Genomic DNA, 21,341 nt, shown 5'->3' with positions numbered 1-21,341 from the left:
AGTTCTAGTTTCCTTATCTCCATTTCTGCTTCCTACTTGCATGAAATTTCTTCTGTAGAACAGTTCCTTAATGTGTTCTATTGGGACAAAGGTTTAGCCATCCTCAGAGAAACAGACATTTAAGTTCTCTACAGTAGCAGTGCTGCGGGATTAGTCGGCAGATATTTATTCCAAATTCCAATTTTCAGACACAGCCATTTTACAAAAAGATACTTATATTTGGAAACATGAATATCATACTGTGGCCCACCCTGAACATTCCCAGATCAGCTGGTGTGTTAGCCATGCTGCAGTTCTCTCCCTCCACCCCCTCAAAAAAGAGAAAAAAGTCTGAAGATGATCGGGCTTCCTGTTCTGTGGATTTTGAATTACTGTAATTAGGATCTCATGTTGGCAGCCACACAGCCAGCTGTGATCTCTCAGCCTGGGCACTTTCTATTTCAGTTGGTAATTACTCAGTAGTAAAAAAACAAAAAAATTAAAAAAAAATCACAGATAGGAGAATTGAGGACATAGTCTACTTGGTACTGACTCTTCTGTGGGTGGGGAGGGTTGGGAAATAGGGTACACTATCTGTAATTCTAGCTTTCCACAGACCAAAGCAACTAGGCTGAATACAATAGGCCCTTTAATTTCCTTGCACCCATTTAAAGGTGCTTCAATAAGAACAAGTGAAAAGACTCTGGAAGCCAGAAGATTGGTGATGGGGGAAGGGAGTGGTGAGGTAGAAGTAACTCCTGGGAGGACGGAAGATTTTAGCACAGTAGTATCACCAAAACACCGAAACGGAATTTTATATTCTTTAAAGAACTGTGTGTGGGTGTGTTTTAACTTAGGCTTAACTTCAAATAATAAACACCAGTTGCTGGATCGTCTATTTAGTGCTTATCAAGAGAGTTTATTTACTGATCTGCTGAGACCAAAAGCAGCGCGTCCTCTGGTTAACATTTGCTAAGACAAGTCCTTCTATTCGGGAAAAGATTTCTCCCCGCCTTCCCTCTCTCCCTGATTTTTCTAGGCCTGGGAAAGCTGGTTTTATATTATTCAAAAGTGCGAATCGCGCAGCCCAGAGTCACTGTCCCCTTTAAAGGGGGCTTTCTCTCTTGTCTTAAAAAACAGACCTCGGAAGGAGCCAGATGGTTCCCGTCTGCTGCCTTGAGTCAAAGCACTTCCTCCCACAGACGGGAGCCCTTTTGCCCTCCTTCCTCCCCAGCTCCTCCCCACTTTCTACCCCCCACCACTGGGCCTCTCTGTTTTGTCGCTAGAAATAATCTTTTATTGCCCAGTTGTTCGGAAGTGACCTTTTGCCCTTGATTAGATAGCACCAGGCTCCATCACCGGACTGCTTTTGAGCGGGCAGTTGCTTTTTTGTGTGGGCTGATCCGGTGTCAGGGAGAACAATGCAAGGCTTTGCAAAATTTTAGTGTAGCTCAGGCCTCATGTGGAATAGGTGGGGGCGGGGAGATGTGGGGTTGAATATAGCAGCCCAGGGGGATCCTAGTTGCAAAAATACATTTTCTTTAGTAAACTAAAAAACAAATGGCATATGTTGAAATTCACGTGTACATATTTAACTCATTCCTTAATAACCATGGACTTCAGAGGAATAGAAGATTCCTCCATGGTTTCAGTGTATATTATTTAAGCATACAAATATACTATTAAACTAACTTGAATGCATAGCCTTACATTAGAGTATTAGTCAAATGGACTATTGAGTTTCTCACAGCAAGTTTCCAGAAGGTCTCAATTGTTTTAAGTAACAAGTACAATAAACCATATAATAAAGGATGAGTTTAATCATTGAAAGCTAACTCACTTTTTTATATTAAAAATTAGGGGAAATATTCATGACTTTACATGCTTCCTAGATAAAATGGAATTTTTGACTTTGTATCTTTTATAATAGTCCTCAAATTCTTTGGATTTAAAATTCTCAGGAATATCTGCCAGAACTAGTAAAGTGGGTAAATTTGAAATTTTTGTTTTAACACCTTCAGTTTCACTCAGGAGGTGAATATTCTGCTACACAGGCATAGTAGCATTTTGGGATTTTTTTTTAAAGTTTGTTAAAACATCTCAAATTTTGGTGAGGTGCGATGGCTCACACGTGTAATTTCAACAATTTGGGAGGCCAAGGTGGGAGGATGGCTTGAGTTCAGGAGTTTGAGACCAGCCTGGGTAACCTTGTCTCCACAAATATAAAAAATTAGCTGGGCATGGTGACACTAGTCCCAGCTACTCGCTTGGGAGGCTAAGGCAGGAGGATTGCTTGAGCCTGGGAGGTTGAAGTTGCAGTCAGCAGTGTTTGGTGCCACTGCACTGCAGCCTAGGCAACAAAATGAGACCTAGTCTCAAAATAAAGTAAAATAAACACCTGATGTTTCTTAGTTCTCTGAGGGAAAAAATGTCTACAGACCATGCAACCCTAAATTTTTGTTGTAGGTAATTTTTAATGCTAATGTCCACGCTGTTTCTTATCTCTTGGCCTGCCAGTTATGGTGGCTTAAAATGAATTCTACCTTTCTGATTTGTTCAGAAGTTCTGGTCTGTGTTTTGTTTCATAGGTTTGTAGTGTTGGGAGATACCAGAGAGTTTATCACAACTGTTTTCCAGTGTCACACAGGGCGACTATATTTGCTACACAATGTGGCAAGGTTAAAGAGAGCACAGAGGCATGGTAATAAAAGGTCACAAAACTAATTTGATGATTATTATGTATATAATCACAAAGAGTAGTTAAAGTAAGCTAAAGTAGATTTTTTTTTTTTTTTTTTTTTTTGTCTTTTGGAGACAGAGTCTCAGTGTGTTCCCCAGGCTAGAGTGTAGTTGTGTGATCCTGGCTCACTGCCACCTCTGCCTCCCAGGTTCAAGCAATTCTCCTTGCCTCAACCCACAGAGTAGCTGGGATTACAGGTATGTGCCACCATGCCTGGATACTTTTTGTGCTTTTGGTAGAGAAGCCACCGTGTTGCCCAGGCTGGTCTCGAACTCCTGGCCTCAAGAGATCCTGGAATTACAGGCATGAGCTATAGCACCTGGTCAGATTCTTTTAATTAGAGACGGAGTCTCACTTTGTCACCCAGGCTGGAGTGCAGTGGCACGATCTTGGCTCATCGCAACCTCCGCCTCCCCGGTTCTTGCAATTGTCCTACCTCAGCCTCCTGAGTAGCTGGGACTACAGGTGCACGCAGCCACACCTGGCTAATTTTTTGTATTTTGGTAGAGATGGGGTTTCACCGTGTTGCCCAGGCTGGTCTCGAACTACTGAGCTCAGGCAATCCGCCCACCTCAGCCTTCCAAAGTGCTGGGATTACAGGCGAGAGCCACCGTGCCTGGCCATTAAAATGTTTTCCTAAAAATTTATGGAAAGTAGGTTAGGTGCGGTGGCTCACGCCTGTAATCCGAGCACTTTGAGAGACTGAGACCGGTGGATTGCCGGAGGTCAGGAGTGAGACCAGCCTGGCCAACATGGCAAAACCCTTTATTACTAAAAATATAAAATTTGCTGGGCATGGTGGCATGTGTTTGTAATCCCAGCTACTTGGGAGGCTGAGGCAGGAGAATCGCTTGAACTTGGGAGGTGGAGGTTGCAGTGAGCCACGATCATTCCATCGTACACCAGACTGGGCAACAGGAGTGAAACTCCATCTCAAAAACAAAAATAAATAAATAAATAAAAACAAAGCCTTCGTAAACTATCATATGGCAATGGCTGTCTTGAGTCAGTTAACTGGGTATTTGTTTTCTCATTAAATAAATAAGAAATTTGTTAAATTATTTTATTTGTCAATATTTCCTAGTATTTTATTTCACCCATGCCACCCTAAAATTTGAGTTTAATTCCCTTGACTGAAATGGGGCTCTCTGAAGTTCTTGAAATTATCTTGCTGGCACAATCCCAGATCTCTTGGTCTTCAGACATGTGACTCTAGTCTTAGGAGCTCCAGGGTCTCTGTGCCTCTTTATGTAACTCAGCTCACACATTCACAGGGGTCTTTCTTGAGCAGATGATGCTCAAGAAATGCTGATGACTTTCAGCCCTGGTCCTTGTCCTCTGTCCTTTTTCTTTGCTACCCCTCCTTTGTGGTATTCACGAATAAAGTTCACTACCTTCTTAATTAAAGTAACTAAACTTTCTTCACTGCCTTGTCCCTCCCAGTGCCTTACTATCTTGCTTTGCAGGATGGTGCTGCTCAGATATTTTACTGGTGACCAAAAGAAAACATCCCTGAAATGAAACCTTATCTCCCTTGAGAACCTATTCTTAACCACTATCATTGTTTATTGAGTGACTTTGCAAAGGGTATTTAATAACTTGCTGAGTAGAGGTAGAATTTTGAAAGAACCAACACAAACTTGTCAAACTGTTAATGAACCAGCCTCAAAAGATTGCAGTGGACATTGTAGGTGATAAAACCTAGGGATAGTGAAGGAAAGATAGTTCCCCTATGGAGCTTGTTCCAAGCTATATCCTTTCATCAAATGGAAAGAACACAAGATGAGGGTCAGGAGAAATCAGATTTACTTTGTTGAAGCTCTGGTTGGACCACTGACCTTGTAAAGCTCTCTGAATCTTAGTTTCCTGTTTGTCAAGGATTTTACTTCCTAACTTTTGTGGTTAACATGAAAATGCCACAAAGTACTAAGCCATATAAATAGAAGGTAATTATACTACAATGATCATGTTGGGAATTTGTGGTTGCTATAATCACAATGAGAACATACATACCACAGTTGCAGTTAAGTGTTTATTTGCTTGTTCACTTGTTTATTGCCTTTCTGTCTCCTAAATTGTACATTCCATTAGGGTAATAACCATATTTGTTTTATTAATCATTGTAATCCTCTTATATATTAGTTTCTGATTCTGGGAGGCACTCTAAATATTATGTGGATGGATGGATGGAATATGGTTAATAGCTTCAAGAATACTGGCTTTGTGAAGTCCAAAGGCTATCAGAAAATCCATGTGCCATGGCTTATGAACATTTGTTGAGAAATGCTGAGTGTATGATAAAATTATATTGTTTGCTAAATTCGTTAAGCACGGGATATGTGACCGTGCCCCCGTGGCTCCCTTGGGGAGAATACTTTCTGGTTTGTCCTTGATCAGTGGTAAGCAGGCACCAGCTGCCTACCTAGTTCTATGAGAAAACACAGAACACCTGCTGTTAATAATAATCACCTGTTCAGAGAGAATACATGTTTCAGAGTCTTCTTGAGGCCCTCAGCCTCGTCGAGAATGCTGGCAGTCCCCTGAGGTTCTCAGTTCGGAAGACTGTTGGCCCCGAGATAGTCCAACTTTGCTGTTATATCTGGGTATCTGCTTCTTAATGCCTTCAGCGCCACCTGGGTGGGGGTCTCTACCGCCTAGCTGGTCTTGGTAAACATTAATATTTATAGAATTTACCAAAGCTTCACTTCAATTCTAAGTTCATTTAGAAATAGTTTTGTTTGTTTATTTTAGAGACAGGGTCTTTACTCTGTGGTTCAGGCTGGAGTGCAGTGATGAGACCATCTGCAGGAATTTGAGGCTGCAGATGAGACCATGGCTCACTGCAGCCTCGAATTCCTGGACTCAAGGAATTATCCTGCCTCAGCCCCTGAGTAGCTGGGACTACAAGTGCATGCCACCACACCTGGCTAATTTTACTTTTTTATAGAGATGTGGTCTTGCTGGGTTGCCCAGGCTGTTCTCAAACTCCTAGCCTCAAGTGATCCTCCCTCCTCAGCCTCCCAAAGTTCTGGGATTATAGGCATGGGCCACTATGCCCAGCCTATTTTAGAGACAGTTTTAACAAATCTGGATATCTCCTGTTTCAAGTTATGTACAACTGGAGACTGATAATCAGAAGTCTTTAGGGAGGAACCCAAAGGAGGCACCGTTAGCTGCAGGCAGTGACAGCCAAACAACCTGAAAGCGAATTAGAATGTAGAACAACTGCTGAAAGTAAAAAGTATGGCAGTCTGGAACCACTTAATACAAATTAAATGCGCTGATGTGTTCATAACAATTCTGTGAACTGTGTCATATCACACACATACATGTGTTAGAAGGGAGAAGAAGCCTACCTGCTCTGAGTCCTGCTGCCATTGTAGTGAAATTGTGTAGTGATGGAGGCTCATGAGGAAATCTCTGAGCCATCAGGAAAATTAAATTACGTTCACTTTCCTTATCAAGCTAGGGAAGTATGTAGGTCACTTTAGATTTAGATTTAGCAATAGTTATCTCAAAATATATAAAATTGAAATCTCTTATTTCTGATACTACTAGATAATGAGATATTATTTTATTCACTAAACCAATGACCTTTAAAGGTATATCCAAATCAACCAAAATCTAAAAGTTAGGAAGTCACACTTTCTATATATTAAAACACCCTCAAGGTCTGCATAGGTAGATGCTGAATAAATTAGAACAACAGTACTATAGTGAAATAATGGGCCATGGTACTTAGTCGAGCTGGTCAGCTCCTTTATTGGCCTAAATTAATAAGATTTTATTTTTACCCCAACACTATATTCCCTTGGTATCTGAGTTATACCTTAAATAATAAATCAAGTATTTAAGATGTTAATATATTTTGGTGATGCTAGGTGCTTTGGTTTCCATTGTCATAGGGAGAATGGGGTTTTATTTTATTATTTTATTTTTTTAGTCTGCTATTCACAAGTGGCAAATTTTGAGAGCTTAAAGTTGATTTTAAATTTCATTTGGGCTGGTCATGGTGCCTCACTCCTGTAATCCCGATGCTTTGGGAGGTCAAAGCAAGAGGGTGGCTTGAGCTCTGGAATTCGAGACCAGACTGGGCAATATAAAGACTACAAAAACATTTTAAAATTAGCTGGGCGTGGTGGTGCACACCTGTGGTCCCAGCTACTTGGGGGGCTGAGGTGGGAGGATCAGTCAAGCCCAGGAGATTGGGACTACAGTGAGCCATGATCATACCACTGTACTCCAGACTGGGTGACAGAGCAAGACCCTGTCTTTAAAAAAAACTTCATTTGATTTCAAAAAATATTTATTGACCACCCACTTTGAACTAGGTGGTACTGGAGACAGACAATGAGTGAGACAATATCCCCTCTCTCAGGGAGCAAATAGTTTTGCTATTTTCAAATGGAGAAAAAAGCCCTGTCTGGGCTGGGCACGGTGGCTCACGCCTGTAATCCCAGCACTTTGGGAGGCCGAGGTGGGTGGGATCATCTGAGGTCAGGAGTTCAAGACCAGCCTGACCAACATGGAGAAACCCCATCTCTACTGAAAATATGAAGTTAGCTGGGTGTGGTGGCACATGCTTGTAATCTCAGCTACTTGGGAGGCTGAAGCTGGAGAATCGCTTGAACCTGGGAGGTGGAGGTTGCGGTGAGGCAAGATCGTGCCGTTGCACTCCAGCCTGGGTAACAAACTCGGTTTCAAAAAAACAGAAAAACCAAACCCTGTCTGAATCATTAGAATTTTAAAGTCTAATGATGTTTGGAGAGGCAGAAGAAAATGATGGCAGCTACTATTAGTTATACTGAACAAAGAGTAATTTTTAAATATTCAAAATTTATAGGCTAAAATAATTTAAACTGTATATCACATTAATTGTTAAACATGTTGGAGAAGTAACATTGATCTTTTCGAAAATATTTCAGTTCTATTTGCTGGTGGATTTTTTTTCCCTGATTGTTTTCAATTACAATTACTTTTATAAAATGGAAGAAAAATTCATAGTTTTTAATTACTAAACTCTCCTAAATTAAAAAAAATAAAGAATCTATGTATAGTTCAGTGGAAAAAAACTCAGATGAAAGTAACTGCAGGAAAGAATTTTTATATATCTTTACTTTTTATACTTAATTTTTACTTTCCTTTGTTTTAAATTTTTAAAGTAGGAACATTCAAAGTAGGTGAAAGTTTTTTGAAGGTCCTTAAGAATAAGCAATTCTAAATCTTATCACAGGTTAGGTTTTGATGTCCTGGGCTTTTCTAATCCATGAACTCAACCAAGAACAGAATGGAACAAACTGTGTCTGATTAAATGATAATTTCCTAAATTAAAAAAAGTTTGGCTACATCAGATAGTAGTTGATATCCACACTACTCACTATCAGATAGAGGAACTCACACATGTGCCGTTCTGGGAAAGTTGCCAATGCTGCCGTCATCACTGGTAGCTAGAAAAAGGCATGATTAAAAGATTTGCTTGTAGCGTTGCTCATCATTAGTAATTTGTATATCCGGTGAGTAGACATAAACAGAAGCAACTCTTTCACTGGTGTTTTCATCCTCCTCCGTTCTCTCTGATCCCTTCATTACTGAGGCTCTCCTCAGAGGTGTGCCGGTCTGTTGGAGCTTCTATTTCAGCCTTTGCAGTTGTTATCATGCAGTTTTGGATGCTTGATTTAAGCATACACCATAAGCTCATCCACCCCTCCATGACCATCTAAGCTAAAACAAACAAAAGCTTACTTCTAGCCTATATCACAATCTCCAATTGTCTCCACCTAGAATGTATAATGTAAGTTAGGTGGTATAGTGTTTTTCAGTCATAAGGCAGATGGAGTGGAAAAGATGACCACAGTGAGAAGGTCAACTCAGCTGATAGTGACAAACGTCACCCTAGAGGAGAGTTTTATGAGTAATTGAAGGGGAGAAACCCACGAGAAGGAAAATGGCCTTATTAAACATGAGAATGGAGAGACTGTGGTGACTTTAGAATGGCAAAAGTACAGAATGACTTTTAAAAAAAGGCATCCTAATGAAATTGAAAGAAAAACTTATTGAGGAAATATGGGAAGAAGTTAAATGAACACACTGAAGAAGGAATCCAGCTTACACACAGCTTAGAGGATGAGGAATGAGCTAATGAACCATTCATTGCTACATGTAAAATACTGTGTGTCGCACCAGGGAACTGCTGTTAGTCACAAAAGGGAAATTATGGTACATCTTTCAGGCTCTGAGGGTCCTGCTGGAGCCCATTAGCTGTGTGCCAGGCTCCCTTGTGGGAGGCAGGAGGCAAACCTATTTAGAATATATTTTTTTGATTTGAGAAATTGGCCCTTGGGACAAGGAATCTCAGCTCCTCCTAGGCACAATGGAGATGGACAGGAAGGCCTTGCCTGGCAGTGGAGCACCTTGTGTATTTACTTCCAACGTTGCTTTCTGACACAAAAGGCAATTGGGGTACTTCTCTGAGTCCACCTAAAATCTAAGTTCTTAGGAGGATATCTGAATGAAGGTAAATAAGCATAAATTTAGTAACAGTAGCTTCAGTAGCTCGTTTCTTCCTCAACAAATAAGGCAACCAGCATGAGGAGACTTGCTTTCTATACCTTATATATATATTTTTAACTTTGAAAAGCTCAAAGTCCTTTTCGGAATACTGTAGCCCATTGTTTGGAACCACTGTACCTCTATAATCCACATACATTAACATACTAAAGTTAGAAAGAATGGACTTAGGATTGGACAAATACAAGTTCAAGGCCAGTCTCTAACACTGGCAGGGAACACGATCTTCTTCCAGTATCGCGCTTAGACCTAGGAAACCAGGCCTTATCCTGGTGCACTGACCTTCCCAGCTTTAGAGGACCCTGTGCTCCCCTTCTCTGACTTCATCTTTCTTATGAGGCTGGGAATCTGCAAGTCCAAGGTGACATGGCCCGCCCTCCCAGGCCTGTGCCTCCCCATGTTCTGGGGATCCTGGAACCCAGAATTTTAGATCCAAACAGCAGGGCCTGCTTTCAGGGCCAGTACAGGACTGTTTCTCAGGTTTGTCTTCATAGGGTGGACCATGGTGCCATAATGCTGCCACTGAGAGAAGGGATCAGCAAAGGAGGATGGAAATTAGATGGAGCAGGGCTGCCGAGGGCTGTAGCGTTCCCTACTGTGTGTGAGAGGCCCGTGGCACTGGACAGAGCTGGATGTGGGAACTGGCCCTCCATTCATGCAGTGGCCCCCAACTGCAGGAGTTAGAAGCACACCTGTCCATCTAATGAAGTTATCGAGATGTTTAAATAAGCTGATATTTGTAAAGTACTCAACGCAGAGAGTGGTAGATTGTAGGCATTCTGCATGTTTTTTGTTCTGGGATCGCTTCTGTTTCAAATTAAATTTGACTTAGCCTCTTCTAAATTTCCATGAAAAACATGTACCCAGAGGCTCCAAATAAAATGAAACCTCTTTAGCAATACTGAAAAATAAGACTAATAGCCATCCTATTGCCAGAATATGAGAGGAATTTACAAATACCACAAAACTTATAGAGCAAAAAGAAGGAATCAAATTGGTGTTTGGGGTCATTTTACATTGATAAAAAGCACTGCCTATGCTATGGAAAAAGAATCCATAAATCTGCATAAACTGAATCATATATATAGGTATTATAATAATAGGAATCAATCAGTATAAAGTAAAAACTGGAAATGCATAGAACGGTGGACACAAATAAATTGCTGTGGAATATAATAATATTCCACAGCTTTTTTCAGCTTTTGACAAATCAAGTAGGTAATATTATAGACATGGAAATTTTGCATGTAATTAAGTTGAGTTTACAATTGTTGAACTTTGTATAATCAAAGAACACACTTTTTTAATGCTTGTGAAATAGTTTCAAAAATTGATTGCATTGAGAAAAGAGAACCTCATTAAGTTCTTCCCAGGTAGAAGCTGAATAGACCAGATTGTCTAACCTCAATGCCATAAAATAAAAATGAAATACAAAACCTGAAACAAATGATTGGTTGGGTGTGGTGGCTCACGCCTATAATTTCGGCACTTTGGGAGGCCGAGGTAGGTAGATAGCTTGAGCCTAGCAGTTCTGAGAACAGCCTGGGCAACATGGTGAAACCTTGTCTCTACAATAAATACAAAAAATTAGCTGGACGTGGTGGTGTGTGCCTGTAGCCCCAGCTATGGGGAAGGCTGAGGTGGAAGGGTTGCTTGAGTCCAGGAGGAGCCAAGATTGCATCCCTGCACTCCCGCCTGGGCAAGAGAGTGAGACCCTGCTTCGAAAAAAAAACCAACAAATGATTAATTGTAATGGCAACAAATATCTGGCATCTGTGAAATGGATACACCTTTGCTTTTCAGATGCATCTCAACTTCAGAGTTGTAAAATGTGCAAAAAAGTGTGTTTGACAATTCATGAAATGCTTTAACTCTGGGTAAAATGAAAATAAAAAATTTACCAACTATTATAAAAGGAAACAAAACTGCTATCGGGATGATGGTATATGAACAAATCTATATAATGAGGCATACTAATAATCTTAAATTGTTTTTGTATCAACAAGAAAGAAAATAAATGAATTTTAATAAATACTTTATTCAAGAATAGTTTCATTTTGTGGTGGAACCACAATTCCTTTTCCTCAGATACTGTGATTAAATCCGGCCCCAATTCTTTCTCTTTGTGAATTTCTTTTTCTTTTTTTGAGGTGGGAGTCTCACTCTGTAACCCAGGCTAGAGTGAAGTGGCACCATCTCGGCTCACTGCAACCTCCTCCTCCTTGGCTCAAGTGATTTTCCTGCCTCAGCCTCCAATGTCGCGGGGATTACAGGTGCCCGCCACCACGCTTGCCTAATTTTTGTATTTTTAGTAGAAATGGGATTTCACCATACTGGTCGGGCTTGTCTCGAACTCCTGACTTCAGGCAATCCACCTGCCTTGGCCTCCAAAATGTAGGGATTACAGGTGTGAGGCACTGCGCCCGGCCTAGTTTCTTTAATCTCAGGGCTCCTACTTTCTCTTCCTGAAATTGAGTTTCTGTTGTTTAAGTTTTCCTCCTCCAAATCCAGTCCTTCAACCATTTGTATATGGTTAGTCTCAATTATATAAAAGATTTAGTTTTTTAAATGAGGTTTCTAGGCCTGATATAAATCAGACAGTGAGGTTGGATGCCATCACAGAATGACTATTGTTTAATACCCCATGAATGACTTTTCTGAGTTTTGGTCCTGAATCTGTCAGAAACCCTAAATGATAAAGAATATCCATTCTAACTTAAAATCAAGATTGAATTTAACAATAAACCACTGGGGAGAAAATCAGGAATAAGACAAGGATTGCATCTATAACTTACTATTTAACATTATTTCATCTGAAGTAGAAATGGGAAGTATAATAAATAGAAAAGGAAGAGGCCAAATTATTATTATTTATGATGATAATAATTCTTATAGTAATTATATTAATTATTATTATAAGAAATAATACTAATTCCTGACCTGGCATGGTGGCTCATGCCTGTGATCCCAGCACTTTAGGAGGCCAATGTGGGCAGATTGCCTGAGCTCAGGAGTTTGAGACCAGCCTGGACAACATGGTGACCTGTCTCTACTAAAAATTAAAAAAATTAGCCAGGCGTGGTGGGGTGTGCCTATAATCCCAGGTACTTGGGAGGCTGAGGCATGAAAGTCATTTGAACTCGGGAGGTGGAGGTTGCGGTGAGTTGAGATAGTGCCACTGCACTCCAGTCTGGGCGACAGAGCGAGACTGTCTTAAATAATAATAATAATTTCTTATATCTAGAAAAATACAGAGAATCAACTTAGAAACATTTAATATAGGAAATTTCCATAAAGTGGCCAGGTAATGAATCAATCCAAAATCAATAGAATTCGTATTCAGCGGCAATAACCGCCAAGGAGGAAGAACAGAGGAAGAGATTTAATCAATAATAATAATAAATATTTACTTGAATGTTATAGAAACATAAAGACGTACTTTGCTTCTGATGGAAAGACTGAATGTGATCAAGTCGACAGTCATTTCCGAATTAGTTTATAGATCTAACGCATTCCTAATCACGGCATCAATAGTTTCCTGCAGGTACTTGACCAAAATTATTCCAAAGTTTGTCTAGAAGACTAAACATATGAAAATGTCATGACTTATTTTTTTTTTAAATAATAACTAATGACTTTATAAGTCTCCCAAGTGACAAAAATTAAACTGTGTGGTACCGAAATAAGAATAAACAAGCCAATAGTAAGGTAGAGAGCTCTCAGGAAGTTCTTCATATTTATAATGATAGTTCATATATATATATAATATATATATATATAAAATATATATATTTAAAAAAAGACTTGAATGCTGATCACAGTGGCTCACACCAGTAATCCCAGCACTTTGGGAGGCCAAGGTGGGTGGATCCCCTGGGGCCAGGAGTTAGAGAGCAGCCTGGCCAACATTGTGAAACCCTGTCTCTAATAAAAATACAAAAATTAGCTGGGCATGGTGGCAGGCACCTGTAGTCCCAGCTAGTTGGGAGGCTGAGACAGGAGAATTGCTTGAACCTGGGAGGCAGAGGTTGCCATGAGCCGGGATCTTGTCATTGCACTCCAGTCTGGGCGACAAGAGTGAAACTCCATCTCAGAAAAAAATAAAAAATTAAAATAAAAAAGCCTTGGCTAAAGGGCAAGTTGGTTGAGAGACCTGACCAAGTAGTTGTAGAAAAAAAGGGTTTCACTCTTTTACTATACAGTGTAATAAATATTAGATTAAAACTATAAAAATTCCAGAAAAAAAGTATGTGTTTATCACATTTTGAGATGGAGATGAGCTTTCTTTTCTTTTGTTTTCCTTTTCTGAGACTGGATCTTGTCTTCCTCTGTTGCCCAGTTTAATATAAAGTCAATTTCTCACTTATTTCAATGGTGTCCATTACAGTTAATATCCGTAGAAGCTGAATATCATGTAGTTAAAAAGATAGCAACTGTGACCTGAAAACTGCTCTTTAATGAAAGATATTTTCCTCTATGACAAGTTCTTGGATTTCATTAAGGGTGATGGACAATTTAGATATCAGCCACGTGATGCATAATGAGACTTCAATGTGGGACCACATACATGATGGTGGTTCCATACATAAGATTTTGATGGAACAGGAACACATAGCTGAAGAATAGGCAAGAGAAAAGAAAACTGCAGGAGAAGAAAAGGAAAAACCTACATGAAAATTCACAGTGAAGGCTTTAGCAGAAGCTTTTGCAGACCTCAACAAACTCCTTAAAACATTTGGAAACATAGACCCCCGCCCAATGCTGGAAGGTTTTCATTCATAGAGAAGAATGTTCACGGTGCATCATTATCTGTTTAAAAGCAAATCTATCGTGAAAAAAATGAAACAAACCAAGCAAACCACCATGGATGTATGTCTGAAAAGAGTGACACCTCAAGAAGAGCCTCAGGCGGGTCCCTCAGGAGGTATTCCAAAAGAAGGCATAGTTATTATAGGAGATGATGGCTCCATGCATGTTATTGCCCCTGAAGACCTTCCAGTGGAACAGCATGTAGAGGTGGAAAATACTGATATTGATGATCTTGTTCCTGTGTAGGCTTAGGCTAATGTGTATGTTTGTGTCTTCATTTTTAACAAAAAAGCTTAAAAAGGAAAAAAGAAACAATAGAAAAAATCTTATAGAATAAGGATATAAAGAGAGAAAATAGTTTATGACACTGTACAATATGTTTGTGTTTTAAGCTAAGTGTCATTACCAAAAAGTCAGAAATTTAATAATTTAAAACATTTATAAAGTAAAGAAGTTACAGTAGGCTAATGTTAATTTATTATTAAAGAAAAATATTTTTTATAAATTTAGTGTTGCCTGTGTACGGTGTTTATAAAGTCTACAGTAGTGTACAGTAATGTCCTAGGCCTGCACATTTACTCACCACTCATTGATTCACCCATAGCAACTTCCAGTCCTGCAAGCTCCATTCATGGTAACGGCCCTATACATGTGTACCTATTTTTATTTGAGGCAGGCTGGAGTGCAATGACATGAGCTCGACTCACTGCAACCTCTACCTCCCAGGCTCAAGCCTTCCCACCTCAGCCTCCCGCGTAGCTGGGATTATAGGCACCACCAGGCCTGGCTAATTTTTTGTATTTTTTTATAGAGGTGGGGTTTCACCATGTTGCCCAGACTGGACTTGAACTCCTGGGCTCAAGAGATCCACCTCCCTCGGCCTCCCAAAATGCTAGGGCGTGAGCCACCTGATCAGGTGTAGCATCCATTTTATACTGTTTATTTTGTTTGTTTGTTTGTTTGTTTTTTGAGATGGAGTCTTGCTCTGTCACCAGGCTGGAGTACAGTGGCACAATCTTGGTTCACTGCAACCTTCACCTCCCGGATTCAAGAGATTCTCCTGCCTTGGCCTCTGGAGTAGCTGGGACTACAGGCATGTGCCACCATGCCCAGCTAATTTTTTTTTGTATTTTTAGTAGAAACAGTGTTTTGCCATGTTGGCCAGGCCGGTCTTGATCTCCTGACCTCGTGATCCACCTGCCTCAGCATCCCAAACTGGGATTATAGGCACCCAGCCTGGTTTTTGTTTTTTATTTAACACCATATACTTTTATAGTTATTTTTACTGTACTTTTTCTATATTTAGTTACATTTAGATATACAAATACTATTATGTTACAACCGCCTACAGTACAGTCACATGCTGTATAGGTGTGTAGCCTAGGAGCAGTAGGCTATCTCATATAGCTTAGGTGTGTAGAGAGTGTATGCTAGGTTTGTGTAAGGACACTATGATGTTTATGCAACCACAAGGTAGCCTCATGACACGTCTTTCCGGACATAGACCTGTTGTAAGGCAGTGCATGACTATATTACACTCAATTTGTGAGAATAGAATGTGGTGAAGCATGTTCAGGGCTCAATGCAGCCAAACTTTGTGAATGCTGCTTCAGTTTATAGAAGCTCTATCAAGTTGAGATATGGGGCTCCTAGGTGCTTGCATAGGTATTTATGCTGGTCTTTGAATTTGTTGCAATAATTTCAAATAACTTAATGGAATCATACATTTCCTCAGGGGAGGGTTGTTTTTTTTTTTCTCTGCTTTTGCTTTTAGTTAAAACTCAAGGTAATCTTATACTAGACACTCTGACAACTTTGGGTGACTGTGATTAATAAAAGACTAAATTACATCATTTCAATGTGGTAGGCAGTTTTAAAACCTGTAGTCATTGGAGGAGAGTCAAGAAGAATCTACTACCTTCACCCCAAACCTCATGTCCCACTGTGTTATTTCAGGACAGTTCTTCACTTAAAGAGTTTTAGCTTCTCTAGGGTAGGTTTGATTTTGATTTTTTTCCATAGTCAAACGTTCAAGAATCTTAACATACAATTTGTGTATAGATGAACCTCCCTTTATGTATGTCTAATATATTAAAATTGGAATCTATGCAGGAGATATGTTTTTCTTGGACTTCTTTGAATAACTGTATACATGCAGGCCTCTAGAATTTACTTATGCCTTTAAGAATTCTTTGTTTTGGAATAAACCTGTGTTGGTCTAGCTTACTTTGGGAATGTTGTTAATAGACATACATGTCTCTGTTGTACCAATGAAGGCACAACATTTTGGAGCTGGAAGGCTCATGAATTTTCAGAATTATGCAATGGGCTCACGGGCAGTCTCCTTTTTGAAGAATGATGTGGAAATCTTCAAGAGGTATTGGTGGATACTGAAGCAGCTTGTGACAAATTTCCTCTTCCAGGTGCCTCCAAATTTTACTTTGGTATTAGATGCTTTGGTCAGCTCGTTTAATTTTTAATTTTTATTTTTTTGAGACAGGATTTTGCTCTGTTGCCCAGGCTGGAGTTCAGTGACACAATTATGGCTCACTGCAGCCTCGACCTCCTAAGATGAAGTGATCCTCCCTCCTCAGCCTCCTGAGTAGCTGGTGTCACAGGTGTACACCACAATACCTGGCTAATTTTTTATTTTTTTGTAGAGAAACGGTCTCACTTCTTTGCCTAGGTTGATCGTGAACTCCTGGGCTCAAGCAGTTCTCCAGCCTTGGCCTCCCAAAATGTCAGGATTACAAGTGTGAGCCACTGTGCCTGGCCAGTTACTTTAATATGAAATGAAAAATTGGGAGAGAAAATGTTATCATTATTCTATTATTAATTATTCAGGAGACAGATGGGACAATTTGTAAGTAGAAATGGGGATGACAGTGATTAGGGACTAAGTTTTAAAAAATATTGAGAATTTGTATATATCAAAATCAACATGTCCAGATCTTTATGTTACTTCCCCCATCAACTCCATCCTTGGTTTTCTTCTTATGACAAAATAATGTAATGAATCCTTAAAAATAACAAACAATAGAAGACATTTCTCGTGAATTTTTGACTCATTTGTTGCCATTATTATTGTGCCCTATTTCCAATAGTTGCTTTTTTAAGCTTTTAAGAAAATAATTCATTGAAATTTATCATTTTTTTCTTAAACCACTTCAAAATTGTGTGTGTGTGTGTGTGTGTGTGTGTGTGTGTGTGTGTGTGTGAAAAATGTCCCTAGGATCAGCTCTATTTGCATTGGTATTTCCAGTGGAAATGTCAAGTGTGACCTTTTCCTTGTTTGGGTGTCTAATCCTATTTTAAAGCCCTGTCACGCCCCTGCCGAGGGTCAGTGCCCTTGTGAATAGAACTTCAGCACCTGCTGCCCCTTTCTTCTCCTCTTCCCCTCTGAGTAGAACTGTAGGATGTTCCGGATGGCAAACAAAAAAATACTATGCTTCAATGACTGCAGTGACAGAAAATAATTCCAGACTTGGGAATTTGGTAGGGTAAGTTTTAAAACCATGAGAAAATAAACACAAAAATAAGAAAACCTGAAAAGAGGAAAAGAAAAAACGTGCAGGAACATTATGTTTCATTGCTGCAAATATCAAGGCTAACACACCCTTGAACTTTTCAGTTGATGAGACAGAGGCTCTGAAAAAAGACAGGCTCTAGCAAATACGGGCTGCTAAAATCAGTGTCATTGACATTTCACCTTTGGAAAAAGTTATAAACAAAAAAAAAATTGTAGGAAACATAATGGAGGAAATCCAGATTACCATAGTAACTGGGTTTGGGTTCTCCATTTTCTAAAGTAGAATTTTGAAAAATGATGCTTAGCAGAGCTGAAGTAAGCAGTAAATGAATGTTGACAATTTGAATAGAAAAGGGATTGTATGTTCATTCTTATTATCATTTAAAGATGGTGTTCTATAAAAATCAGCTGTTCGCCAGTGCTTCGGTTGAATTATAATTTCCCGTCACAGAAATTATTAGGAAATTAATGAATTTTGTATTGGAATATAACCATATTTAAACGTGTACTTTCTTGCTAAGTTCATTATCAACTGTTTTATCTGACAACATCTCACCACAAAATTCCTGAGGGAACAGTCTTTTCTGGCCTCATTAATGTTCTCACTGTTTTTCCTAAAATCATGCTAATTTCCACTTTTTCACATGAAATAAAGCCTTAGTAATGTTTTCTCAGATTGAAATTCAAGTGTATTTTCTCTTTGACTTTGTACCGTAATACACATATCTGCTTTTCCTTCATCACCTAATGTCTTGACCCTGCAATGGTTTCTTCTGTGCCACCACGACAGTAACTGTCCTAAGAGATCATATGACATACATCCTCAAACACCTCCAAACCCAACAGTTAAATATAAAAATGTAATTGATTTCATAAGGCATACTCAAACTAGTTTGAAGGGAATTGCGTAGGGAGTACCATGACCCAGAAAGCTCAAGAAGCACAGGATGTGGGAATGACCTAGAATTGGGATGAGGTGGGGCTTGAAACAAGCCTTGGAAAAATGGGAGTATATTTGGTGAGAAGTGACGAGGGAGCATGTGTCCTCTTTTAGGGAACAGTGACCAAAGACATGTAAGTATTTTCAAGCAGGCTAATACAGCAGTTTCGCTGGCACGGCGTGTTATAGGAGATGAATCTAAAACGTAGGTTAGGATTTGCTTGTGGCTGGCCATCATGATCAGTTTACACATCTTCGCCCTCTAGATTTTGGGAAGCCATGAAAGACATTTGGGCAGGGTAGTGATGTTATCATCTAGGAAGTTTCACTTACTGGAAATGTACAGGACAGACTGGCTGGGGATGGAATGCCCGAGGCAGAGAAACTGGTTAGAAGACGGTTGCTGTAATCTAGGTGTGTGTATTAAGGTCCTGATTAGGGTGAAGGCAACGAGAAAAGTGGAGATGCTGGGAAGAAAGTACTTAGAAAATTGGGAAATTAAATAGATATGAGGGGAAAGATTAAAAACTTACTCTAGAATTTCAGGTTTGAAGACTGGGAGAGAAAGAGGAGCCAGAAGAATCTGGGGTTTTAGGTACGGTGTTTGAAATATCTGTAGTTCATTTTCTTGAAAATGTCACGTATGTAGTTTGGAATGCAAGATTGGAGTTCCAGAGAGAGTCCTGGCTAGAAATGTACATTTAAGGGCCATATTAATTGAGTGCTAGTTGAAACCTTGGAAATGAGTAAAACTACTCAACAAGAACTAGATTTTGGCTAGTACTCTTATTTACAAGATGAGGGAGGAAAAGGAGAAAGCAAAGAAAGATTAGTAAGGTGCAGCCCAGGTGAGAATTGTTTCATAAAAGCAAAGGGGGAGACAGTGGCAGAAAGGAGGATAACGCCAGCAAAGAACGCAAATCTGCAGAGAAGTTCACGGCAAAGCAAATGAAGCCTGAGAATAGCCTGCTGGGTTTGTGAAGTGCAAGACTATAGTTGGCTTTTGAAAGCATGGGGCCTGATGCCACATTACACATTGTTGAAGAGAGAATGTGTCATGTGAAAGTAAAGGGGGCTATAGTAAACTCTTGTGAGCTTTTGTGCTAAATGGAAGGAGAAAAATGGGGGTGGGCAGGACACCCAGCCTGTGTAGAACATCAGATGGGACAGGCATGTTTCTGTTAAAAGGCAGAGAATCAAAAGCCAGGAGAAGTGAAGCTCTGAAAGTGTTAGAGAGAGTCATGGGGTTGAGAAAGCAGGAATGAATAAATGACTGTTTACTGCATATGAGTAACTGAAAGAATGTGATATTTGAGGTGACTTTGAAATCTGGCAGGACATGTCCTTGCAGGGGTGCATGGGTGTGTACTTTAGTAAAAGCATATAAAATTCATATTAAATTCAAACAAATTATTTTATTTACTTGTTTTTTGAGACAGGGTCTCCCTCTGTTGCCCAGGCTGGAGTGCAGTGGTGTGACCATGCCTTCACTGCAGTGTTGACCTTCCAGACTCAAATGATCCTCCCACCTCAGCCCCCCAAGTAGCTGGGACTACAGGCATGTGCTACCATGCACAGTTAATGTAAATTTCCTCTCCTTCTTCTTCTTCTTCTTTTTTTTTTTTGATAGAGACAGGGGTGTCCCTATGTTGCCAGGGCTGGTCTCAAACTTCTAGCCTCAAGTAATCCTCCTGCCTTAGCCTCCCAAAGTGCTGGGATTATAGGCATGAGCCACCATGCCTGGCCCAGGCACTTATTTTAAAATTCAGCTGAGACGGTAGCTCTTCTGAATAAATCATTGTGGAATGTTTAATGATAGGTGGAGCAGGTTTCCCAAGCTTTGAAGAGAGACATCATTTGTAGCTACAGATGCCAGTTCTCAGTACCTTGTGACAATGGCAAGTCTGATGTGTCCTTAGGCTGCAAACAGAAGCAGAGTGAGTGGAGGACCCTCAAAGGGAAAAACTCATTTGTAAGTGATTTTGTCTTTTGGGTGTGATAATTTGGAAGGACAGAAAATCGTATAGAATCTCGGTTTGCTTTTTGGTTCTCTTAGGCTTCCATACTTTCTTATGCACTTCACTGCGTGGTGATGGTTCATTTCCTTGCCAATCTGATCTTCCTAAAATAACTGTGAGCTCCTCAAAGCCTAGGTCACTCATCTCTGAATCAAAATACCTTATATGTTTTATATGTTCCTGGCACATAATATGCAATCAATATTGCCTTCAAAATAAATTAAAGAAGGAGTGGGGCGATTAGCTCTGGAGAGGAGGAGAGCCCTGCCTTTTAGCAAAGCGGTAGAAGAGAGTGGTGTAGATATATAATTTTAAAAACGAATCAAAGGAAGAGGCTATTCAGGCAAGATGATTTCTTTCTTTCTTTTCTTTTTTTTTTTTTTTTTGAGACAGAGTTTCACTCTTTTTGCTCACTGCAACCTCCACCTCCCAGGTTCAAGTGATTCTTCTGCCTCACAGCCTCCCACGTAGCTGGGATTACAGGCATGCGCCACCACATTCAGCTAATTTTTTTGTATTTTTAGTAGAGACAGGGGTTCTCCATGTTGGTCCGGCTTGTCTGGCACTCCTAACCTCAGGTGTTCTGCCCGCCTTGGCCTCCCAAAGTGCTGGGATTACAGGTGTGAGCCACCAGGCCCGGTCAATGATTTCTACTTCTTTTCTTTCTCTCCCTTCCTTCCTTCCTTCCTTTCCTTCCTTCCTTCCTTCTTTCTCTTTCTTTCTTTCTTTCTTTCTTTCTTTTTCTTTCTTTCTTTCTTT

At 39.9% G+C, this 21,341-nt stretch overlaps 1 long non-coding RNA gene across 1 annotated transcript in view; it reads left to right on the top strand.

Moving 5' to 3' along the window:
* The first annotated feature begins 6,413 nt into the window (after nucleotides 1-6,413).
* The window catches only part of LOC116560841, a 25,589-nt gene continuing 10,661 nt past the window's right edge, over nucleotides 6,414-21,341 (top strand). The window contains exon 1 of the long non-coding RNA XR_004273166.1: nucleotides 6,414-6,427. This is a non-coding gene — a long non-coding RNA (uncharacterized LOC116560841). The remainder of the gene's footprint in view (nucleotides 6,428-21,341) is intronic.

This window comes from Sapajus apella, unplaced genomic scaffold, assembly GCF_009761245.1.
Source record: "Sapajus apella isolate SASKATOON/1434 unplaced genomic scaffold, GSC_monkey_1.0 scaffold27, whole genome shotgun sequence".
Classification (NCBI taxonomy): Eukaryota; Metazoa; Chordata; class Mammalia; order Primates; family Cebidae; genus Sapajus; species Sapajus apella.
The sequence above is the reverse complement of the archived record's forward strand: the minus strand, read 5'-3'. Positions and strand labels throughout refer to the sequence as shown.